This window comes from Mesoplodon mirus (genome assembly GCF_964341445.2).
Source record: "Mesoplodon mirus genome assembly, chromosome: 16".
Taxonomy (NCBI): Eukaryota; Metazoa; Chordata; class Mammalia; order Artiodactyla; family Ziphiidae; genus Mesoplodon; species Mesoplodon mirus.
Genome location: NC_138992.1, coordinates 61,023,928 through 61,035,358, shown reverse-complemented (window position 1 = coordinate 61,035,358; position 11,431 = coordinate 61,023,928).

Below are 11,431 nucleotides of genomic sequence, written 5' to 3'. Positions count from 1 at the left end.
AATTAGAAAAGATACATGCACCACAATGTTCACAGCAGCATTATTTACAATAGCCAAGATATGGAAGCAGACTAAGTGTCCATATACAGATGGATGGATAAAGAAGATGTGATACACACACACACACACACACACACAATGGAATACTACTCAATCATAAAAAATAATGAAATTTTGCCATTTGCAACAACATGGATGGATTTGGAGGGTATTATGCTTAGTGAATTAAGTCAGAGAAAGGCAAATACTGTATGCTATCACTTATGAGGAATCTAAATAATAAACTAGTGAATATAACAAAATAAGAAGCAGACTTACAGACAAAGAGAACTAAAGGAGAGAGGGAGGGGGAGGGGCAAGATATGGGTAGGGTATTATTAAGAATAATATGCCAAAAAAATTGAATAAACTAGGAGAAATGGTTAAATTCCTAGAAACATATAACCTGCCAAGACTTGAATCATGAAGGAATAGAAAATCTGAGCAGATCAATAATGAGTAAGGAGATTGGATCAGTAACCAAAGTCTCCCAACCAAAAAAAAAAAAACCTGGGACCAAACAGTTTCTTTGGTGAATTCTACTAAATATTTAAAGAAGAATTAATGCTGATCCTCTCAAACTCTTCCAAAAATTGAAGAGGGAATACTCCCAAACTCAATTTTATGAGGCCGGCATTACCCTGATACTAAAGCCAGATAAGGATATTACAAGATATAAAGTTACAGGCCAACATCACTGATGAATACAGATATAAAAATCCTCAAGAAGGGGCTTCCCTGGTGGCCCAGTGGTTAAAAATCTGCCAATGCAGGGGACACAGGTTCGAGCCTTGGTCTAGGAAGATCCCACATGCCACGGGGCAACTAAGCCTACGTGCCACAACTACTGAGCCTGTGTGACACAACTACTGAACCTGCACGCCTAGAGCCTATGCTCTGCAATGAGAAGCCACTGCAATAAGAAGCCTGCGCACCACAACAAAGAGTAGCCCCCACTCACCACAACTAGAGAAAGACCGCGGGCAGCAACAAAGACCCAGCGCAGCTAAAAATAAATAAATAATTAATAAATAAATTTATTTAAAAAATAAAATAAAAAATAGAACTACCACATGATCCAACAATTCCACTTCTGGGTATATATCCAAAGGAAATTAAATCAGGATCTCAAGGAGATATCTGCACTCCCATGATCACTGCAGTATTATTCACAATCACCAAGACGTGGAAACAACATAAATGTCCCTCTATAGATGAATGGACAAAGAAATTATTATATATATATATATATATATATATATATATATATAATGGAATCTTTTCCACCCATAACAAAAAACTTTGCTATTTGCTTCAACAGGAATGGACCTTGAGGGCATTATGCTAAATGAAATAAGTCAGACAGAAAAAAACAAATGCTGTATGATATGATATCACTCAAATGTAGAATATAAAAAAGCTGAACTCATAGAAACAGAGAGCAGAATGTTGGTGGTTACTAGGGGCTGGAGGTAGGGAAATGGGGAGATTTTAGTCAAAGAGTGCAAACTTCCAGTAAGATGAATAAGTTCTGGGGGTCTAATGTACAGCATGATTACTGTTAATAATGCCATATTATAGGGAGTTCCCTGGTGGCCTAGTGATTAGGATTCTGGGCTTTCACTGCCATGGCCCAGGTTCAATCCCTGGTTGGGGAACTGAGATCCCGCAGGCTGTGCGGCTCAGCCAAAAAAAAAAAAAAACCAAAAAATATATTATATATATTCAATAATTATATATAATATATATTAAAATATACAGAAAGCTGCTACGAGAGTAGATCTTAAATGTACTCAGAGCTCTCTCTCTCTGTCTCTCTGTGAGCTCATGAAGAAGAGATCATGTGAGCAGAGGATGGCAGCTGCCTACCAGAAGAAGAGGCTTCAGAATGAAATCCAGCTTGTCAACACCTTGATCTTAGAGTTCCCAGACTCCAACACTGTGAGAAACAAATTTCTGTTGTTTCATCCACTCATCTATGGGATTTTGTTATGGCAGCCCAAACTGACCAAGAGAGAGGTCAACACAATTTATTAACAACCAGCCAATTCCATTGTCCTTATATTCATTGTTCTCTCATATTTTCCAAAGGCTTGAACCATTGTCCTGTCCAAGGCAGTCTCCTCCAATGGAACATTCTTCCAAGTCACCATCTCATTGTCAGGGCGAGTGAGTGACTGGGTTGCAAAACTCCATCTTATCATCTTCTTGACAACACCCAGTGCCAACTCTGTTGATTCGGGTTGTGCAGGAAGCAGACACTGAGTTAGGGGTGTGAGAGCTTTGTTGAGGGGAGGGGATTGTGTAATGCTTGAAAGATAAAGACGGATGGGGCTGGGAAAACCAAGCCATGATGCAGATCTGAAACCTGTGAAGGGAAAGGGAGTAGGAAGCAGATTTGGGTAGGGAGAGCATGAGATGCAGAGAGGCAGATCTGACAAAGTCTCACCACTCTCATGGGAAGACCTAGAGCAAGGATTACCTATTAGAGAAGTCTCACTTTGAGCTGAAGGGGCCAGGCCTCCACATGCTCAGTTACTGGCTGGGGGATGCTTGGGAAAAGGGTGACTGGCTCTAGAAACAGAGGCAGATTATCCCTGAAGGGCTACAGTTGGTGGATACCAGCTAACTGCACTGCTTGCACCTGACCAGCAAGTTATTTCACAAAGGGAGGTGGGAGCAGTGCACCCCCATGGTGACACACTCACCTTTTGGTCACTCGAGATATATTGTTTAGAGTGGAATGTGTACATTTCAACAGATCAGAAATTGCCTGGCAATATGTAGATTTAGTTATTCAAATAGCAACCAAAGGACTGATCATTTTGAACCAGCATAAGCTCACCAAGAACAAGTTGCACCAGAAAACCAGCATCTCCTTTCTTTGATAAAGCTAGACAGAAATATGGCCTGAGTGGTGAGAGTTTAATGTGTGACAGAAAAGTATTAGGTAGTAGTTTAAAGAATACACCGAGCTACGGATACTAAATCATATTCTGTAAGCTGCTGTCCTTTGCTTGTTTTAAACATCGAAAAGAGGTAGAACAAATGCTTCAAGGTGATACCGAAAAGGAGGCAGAGAGTATGTTGCAAGACGGAAAAAGAAAACAAAAAACACAAGGCTCAATAGAATGGCAGGACTAAACAAGATGAAGCCTTACACAAAGCCTAAACTTTACTTGGGACCAAACAATAATAATTTAAAAAGAAAGAAACCTATACAGATATAAGCAAAATGAAAAACATAGCTTTACCTATCAAAATCATGTGTGATGTGGCTGCCCAAAAAAGTGAATTCAATCACAGGTGTTACTAAAAGCAGTGTCTAAACCAGTGTTTTTCAAATTTGTTCTAAACAGCAAACCCTTTCTCCTAATGCAAACATATGCAGAACATCAATATGAAATATATTCAAGTGTGTCCCTGAGGTACCTCCAAGAAATTCCTAGAGCTGTGAGAAGCAGCTTAAAAATCTCTGACCTGGGCCTCCCTGGTGGCGCAGTGGTTGAGAGTCCGCCTGCCGATGCAGGGGATACGGGTTCGTGCCCCGGTCTGGGAGGATCCCATATGCCGCGGAGCGGCTGGGCCCGTGAGCCATGGCCGCTGGGCCTGCGCATCCGGAGCCTGTGCTCCGCAACGGGAGAGGCCACAACAGTCAGAGGCCCGTGTACCGCAAAAAAAAAAAAAAAAAAAAAAAAAAAAGAGAAAAAAAAATCTCTGACCTAAACCGGAGAGTAAATTCCATTCTCTTTCGTCTATCAGAGTATTTGAAGTAGTAAGATCAATTCTGGTTACCACACTTTAAAGCACCCTTGAAAATCTTGACCCTACAAAAGAATGACGAAAGGATATGAAAATGTGTCATGTAAAAAACCAGTGGGGGAGATGTTTTCCTGAAAGAGAAATATGTTCTCAAAACATTTGGAAACATCTGGAGAAGGAATAGGATTAAGTCTATGTGTCTCCAGAAGGCAGAACTAGAAAAAAGAGATGAACAGTGTGTATTAGTTTCCTAGGGCTGCTGTAACAAATTACCACAAACTGGATGGTATTTATTCTGTCACAGTTTTGGAGCTACAAGTCCAAGGTCAGCTGTCAGCAGGATCATGCTCTCTCCACAGGCCCTAGGGAAGACTCCTTCCTTGCCTCTTCCACCTTCTGGTGGTTCCCAGCAATCCTTGGTGTTCTCCCTGTGTGTGTCTCTGGGTCTTCTCCAATCGTAGAACACCACCACTCATATTGGATTAAGGTCCACCCTATGCCAGTAGGATCTCACCGACTAATTATATCTCCAACGACTCTATTTTCAAATACAGTCACATTCTGAAGTACTGGGAGTAAAGACTTCAACACAATTCAATCCAACACGGAGACAGATTTCAGTTCGGAAGAAATAACTTGTTAATAATAAGGTTTATTCAAAAGTGCAATAATTTTCTGAGTTAGGTTAATTCCCGTCAGTGAAGGTAGTCAGGAGTGATCGCTTCAAGGATGTTGAGAAATGACTCATTTGGTTAGGTTACTGGACTAGAAAATATTAAATTCCTTTCCAGCTTTTTGACAATAGGCAATAAGCTCATGAACCAAGAAAATATCACACTGAATATTTCATTATCATTGTCACCTAAAAACTTCAGCTTGCATCTCCTCTCAGTAATTGACTATATAAGCTACCATACTTGGTGCTATGGGGGATATAAACATATCTCCTCTCCCAAATCTGCTTCTCCTCCTTGTGTTTTGGTGAAGGTCATAGCTCTCCACTCAGTTGTCCAACCCAAGAATATGGGGGGTCATTCAAAGTATAAGCATATTGACTTAGGGCATGAAATTTTGGAGTCAGTCACTCAGGTTTAAATTCAAGCACTATCACTTTTCAGCTGTGATTCTGAGCAAGTTGATTACAGTTAAATTTGCCTATGTTCTCATACTCTATTTTAGGCCATCATCATCCTTTGTCTTTTATTTGAAAGCCACATAATTCTGTTTAATTGAGGTAAGATGTTCAATAAACTAAAATTATTTAAAGTGTGCAATGTAGAAATAAGTGTGTAATGAGTTTATATACACATACACACACACATATATATATACATACGTGTGTATATATATAATTATATACATGCACATCTGTGAAATCCAGATAATCAAGATAAGGAACATATCCATCACCTCCGAAAGTTTACTCATGCCTGTTCCCACCGCTCCATATCCTCTGGCAAACACTTATCTGATTTATTTTTTTATTGAGGTTTAGCTGATTTACAACACTATGTAAGTTTCAGGTGTACAACATATTAATTCATAATTTTTAAAGACTATACTCCATTTATAGTTATTAAAAAATATTGGCTATATTCCCTGTGCCATACAATTTGTAGCTTATTTTATACATAGTAGTATCTTTTAATCCCTTATCCACATCTTGCCCTTTCCCCTTCCCTCTCCCCACTGGTAACCAATAGTTTGTTCTCTATATCTGTAAGTCTGTTCTCTTTTGTTATATTCACTAGTTTGTCTTATTTTTTAGATTCCACATATAAGTGATAACATACAGTATTTGTGTTACTCTGTTTGACTTATTCCACTTAGCATAAAACCCTCCAAGTCTGTTCATGTTGTTGCAAATGGCAAAATTTCATTCTTTTTTATGGTGGAGTAGTATCCCATTGTGCTTATATATACACCACATCTTCTGCATCCATCCATCCCCCCCACACCCTTTCCCCTTTGGTAACCATAAGTTTGTTTTCTATGTCTGTCTATGAGTCTGTTTCTGTTTTGTAAATTTCATTTGTATATTTTAGATTCCACATAAATGCTCTCATATATTTGTCTTCCTCTGTCTTACTTCACTTAGTATGATAATCTCCAGGTCCATCCATGTTGCTGCAAATGGCATTATTTCATTCTTTTTGATGGCTGAGCAATATTCCATTTTGTGTGTGTGTGTGTGTGTGTGTGTGTGCGCGCGCGTGTGCGCGCACACTACATATTCTTTATCCAGTCCTCGGTCGATGGACATTTAGGTTGCTTTCATTTCTTGGCTATTGTAAACAGTGGGCTATGAACACTGGGGTGCATGTATCTTTTTGAATTAGAGTTTTCTCTGGATATATGCCCAGGAGTGGGATTGCTGAATCATATGGTAACTATATTTTTACTTTTTTAAGGAACCTCCTTACTGTTTTCCATAGTGACTGTATCAATTTACATCCCCACCAACGGTGTAGGAGGATTCCCTTTTCTCCACACCCTCTCTAGCATTTTTATTGTTTGTGGACTTTTTAATGATGGCATTCTGACTGGTGTGGGGTGATAACCTCATTGTAGTTTTGATTTGCATTTCTCTGGTAATTAGCGATGTTGAGCATCTTCTTTTATCAATTGTTTTCAATAACTTGTGCCATAGTTAAGAAATCTTTGCCAAATTCAAGATGTCAGATTTTCTCATTTTCTTAAAGCAGTTTCACCGTTTTTACTCGTGATTTGGGTCTATGATTCATCTGGGATTAATGTTTGCATAAGGTGGGATTGTTACTTTTTGCAAGTGGCTCTTCAAATGTTTAGTACGACGTGTTGAATATTCTTTTTTTTTATTAGTCTCTGCTTTACAACAAAGTGAATCAGTCATACATATACATCTGTTCCCACATCCCCTCCCTCCTGCGTCTCCCTCCCTCCCACCCTCCCCATCCCACCCCTCCAGGCGGCCACAAGGCACCGAGCCGATCCCCCCGCGCCACGCGGCCACCCCCCACCATCCATCCACCCCGTGCCCGGCAGTGTATACACGTCCATGCCTCTCCCCCGCCCAGTCACAGCCCCCCCACCCCATATCCCCAAGCCCACCCCCAGTAGGTCTGTGTCTCTATTCCTGTTTTACCCCTAAGTTCTTCATGACATTTTTTCCCTTAAATTCCATATATATGTGTTAGCATACGGTATTTGTCTTTCTCTTTCTGACTTACTTCACTCTGTATGACAGACTCTAGGTCTATCCACCTCATTACAAATAGCTCAGTTTCGTTTCTTTTTATGGCTGAGTAATATTCCATTGTATATATGTGCCACATCTTCTTTATCCATTCATCCGATGATGGACACGTGGGTTGTTTCCATCTCCGGGCTATTGTGAATAGAGCTGCAATGAACATTTTGGTACATGTCTCTTTGAATTATGGTTTTCTCAGGGTATATGCCTAGTAGTGGGATTGCTGGGTCCTATGGTAGTTCTATTTTTAGTTTTTTGAGGAAGCTCCATACTGTTCTCCATAGCGGCTGTACCAATTCACATTCCCACCAGCAGTGCAAGAGTGTTCCCTTTTCTCCACACCCTCTCCAGCATTTATTGTTTCTAGAGTGTTGAATACTCTTTTCTTCTAAAAGTGCCCTGGAATCTCTGTTGAAAATCAACTGACCCTACCTTTGGACTATCCCTTCTGTTCCATTGATGTGTATGTCTATATTTATGCCAATACTTTACAATCAATTCATGTAAGCATCATCTGTTGTCTGGATTAAGCCTCTTGTTTTCTCTTCCAGTTTTATGACCTTTCCAAACACACACTCCAGCCTATGGCCAAGGTAATTTTTCTGAAGTGCAAATCTGACTGTCAGTCACTACTGCCCATAAGATAAAATCAAAACTCTATAACCTGGTCTCTCATGTTCTAGCTCTAGTTTTATCTCTTGACTTATTTCCACCACTCCCTCATCCAAATTGAATGCTACAAACACTGTTCTTTCTCACCCTTGGTTTTTGCATTTGCTGTGTGCTTTATCTCATATGCCTGGCAAATACTCTTCACTTCTGCTGGAATTCTTTCCAGACTCCCTTAGTCAGCTTTGATTGCTCCTGTTTTTTTTAAAATTAATTTTTATTGGAATATAGCTGATTTACAATGTAAATCATTTGTTTCTGCTGTACAGCAAAGTGAATCAGTTATACATATATATACATATACATATACATTCTTTTTTTAGATTCTTTTCCTGTATAGGTCGTTACAGAGCATTGAGTAGAGTTCCTGTGCTATACAATAGGTTCTTATTAGTTATCTGCTTTGTGATTGGTCCTGCTGTGATGCTCACTCCGCATTCTCTTATTACCCTAGGACACCACTGTCCTTCCCTGCCAGATCATAAGCTCCTTGGGACCCAGGAGGCACTCAGTATTTGAATGAGTATAAAGTTGAACAACACAGGTTCTTGTTCTTGAGAAATTCCCAACATGGTGTGGCATGCAGAGCAGTAAACCACGTCAGACTGTGTCACTCCCTACCCCACACCTCCAATGCTTTCTAGGTCTGTTGTTTCTGTTTTTTTTTTATCTTGACGTCCTGTTTCCCAGATAGTCTTTGTGTACTGATCACTGTATTGAAATAAATCCCTTGGAGGAATAATTTGAGGCCTACGAAGAGAATAGCTTTCTCCAGAGAGGAGTTTTCTGATCACCTCCTGAGGACATGGCCGGTCATGGACCTCTTCTTAATCTAGGTCCACAGCCTGACATTCCCCAAACCACTCCAGGGTGCAAGTCTGAATCAGGGCTGTTTCCTCAAGTGACCTTTACTCTGGGAGTGGAATTCTACGGGGTTCTGGCTTTTAGTTTTTTTTTGTTGTTGTTGTTTGCTGGAGAACTAGCCCGGCCAGCCGGGCTCCCAGGAAACCGGGCCCGCCCTCTTTAAGTTAGTTTTGATGGGTGGGATGTTGGTGTAGTAACTCAAGACTCATTTGGGGCATACCCTGGGCTTTGTTTTCTGGGCAAACTTCCCTGTGATATTGCCCACACATCGGCTCAGTTTCCTAATTCCCTCCCAACTGACAAATGCCCTGAGAACAGAGGCATCTCTGAGTGCTAGGCTCATCTCTTTGTTTAGTGGAAACTTTGAAAAATCAGTTTCAATCTTACCCTGACTCGTAAAGCCCTGTATCATTTGGCCTTTGGCTTCTGCTCCCCCAGTCTCTGAACCAGACACATCATCCTCTGGGCTGACCTTCATACACGTCCTGTCCTAGAGCTTTTAAAGTACTTTGTTACCTTTGTGCTTGCCTAGAACCCACCCACAAAGTTTGTACTTTTCAAGTCATGACAACACTTTTTGCAAACAACCTGTTCCTCTGATTATCAGAAACTGCCATTTCTCTGTACCCCTTCAGGCTCATCACTGCTGTATTATCTATTTCTTATCGCCCTTATCATAGGCCTTTGGAAGATATATGCTTCCTCTTATCTGCCATCCTTCTTGGTATAGGAGAGGTCATCACTAAGTATTTGCTTAATGTCCATTTTTAACCTTAGTGAGTGTCAGGTTTACCTTTATGATCTCAGAGTCCCTTAGATATATTTAGTTTAAAACACTTATATTCTTAATTTGTGAATACATTCAAGCAATTTACCTCAGAGATAAGGCATTTTATAAAAGAAAGCAAAACCTATTAAGAATGACAAATGATTTACTTTAAAGCAATTTTTTTCAAATTCTCTGGGACAGGAAGGGTAGGGTGTTCGATATAACATTTCACACAGATGGTGGTTTGGTTTAGATGTATGTTTCAAAATTGCTAGTGCCTAAGTTTCTTTGAAAAAGCTAGGATAGAAATACAAGCACAATCAGGTTAATTCAACTAACATTTATTAAAAGCTTCTGTGGCAACTAAGACCCAACACAGCCAAATAAATATTTTTTAAAAAAAGCTTATGTGATATGTACTGTGTGCCACATGCTGGATACACAAACACAACTGAGACATTATCCCAGTGTAAAGAGCTCCAGATAGAAAACTGGTAGGGGGTAAAGAGGGAAGGACAAAGACGGTAACTTTATAACTACATCTGAACTGGACCTTGCAGGTAGAAAAGCAGAAAATGAACATGCTAGGAACAGGGGAGATCATCAGCAAAGTACAGGTAGTCTTGTGGCACTCTTACTTCCGGAACAAGGTATGTGGAGGGCTAAAGAGCAGCCACAGAACATCGGGACCAGGCAGTGATAAGTCATAATGACAAGGGGACTGGAGAAAAGGGAAAGAAATTCCAGAGATAGTTTGAAGGTAGGTTCAACAGGACTGAAAAATGTCAGAGAGGACTACTAAATAGTGTTAGATTCTTCGTTTTGATAACTAAGTTGGATAGGAATGCAATTAACTATAACAGAAAAAGACATATGGATGGCCAAGAAGCACATGAAAAGATGCTCAACATCACTAATTATTAGAGAAATACAGATCAGAACTACAACGAGGTATCACCTCACACCAGTCAGAATGGCCATCATCAAAAAAATCTATAAATAATAAATGCTGGAGAGGGTGTGGAGGAAAGGGAACCCTCTTGCACTGTTGGTGGGAATGTAAATTGATACAGCCAGTATGGAGAACAGTATAGAGGTTCCTTAAAAAACTAAAAACTGAACTACCATATAACCCAGCAATCCCACTACTGGGAATATACCCTGAGAAAACCATAATTCAAAAAGATACATGCACCCCAATGTTCACTGCAGCACTATTTACAATAGCCAGGTCATGGAAGCAACCCAAATGTCCATCAACAGAGGAATGGATAAAGAAGATGTGGCATACACACACACACACACACACACACACACATACATACATACATACACACAATGGAATATTACTCAGCCATAAAAGGGAACAAAATTGGGTCATTTGTACAGACATGGATGGACCTAGAGAGTGTCATACAGAGTGAAGTAAACCAGAAAGAGAAAAACAAATATCGTATATCAACATATATATGTGGAATCTAGAAAAATGGTACAGATGAACCTATTTGCCAAGCAAAAACAGAGACATAGATGTAGAGAACAAACGTGTGGACACCAGCGGGGGAAGAGGGGGTGGGATGAATTGGGAGATTGGGATTGACATATATACGCCGCTGGGTATGAAACAGATAACTAGTGGACCTGCTGTATAGCATGGGGAACTCGGTGCTCTGTGGTAACCTGGGTGGGACGGGATATGTGTATACATATGGCTGGTTTACTTCGCTGTACAGCAAGAGATAGCACAACACTGTAAAGCACCTGTACCCCAATAAAAAAAGTTAAAAAAACCCCCACCATATAAAAGATAAAAGAAATAGGCATTTGGGGGGCTGAGAGTGGAGATAAGAAATTTTTCATGTTAAGTTGCCTTTTCTGCAGGATATAGCCAACCACGTTAAGGTCTTGCCCGATGATATGTATCTACCCACATTAGGTCCTTGAAGATCAACTACATGTATGAGAAGATATTCTCCACCTTACTTCCTTATTTCAGCTTTCCTTATTTGTCCCTTTTACTCAGTTCATGTTTAATTTTGCCAGGTATTACGTTAGTATGAAAAGTACTGTGGAATATAGAGAGGGTTTCAACAAAA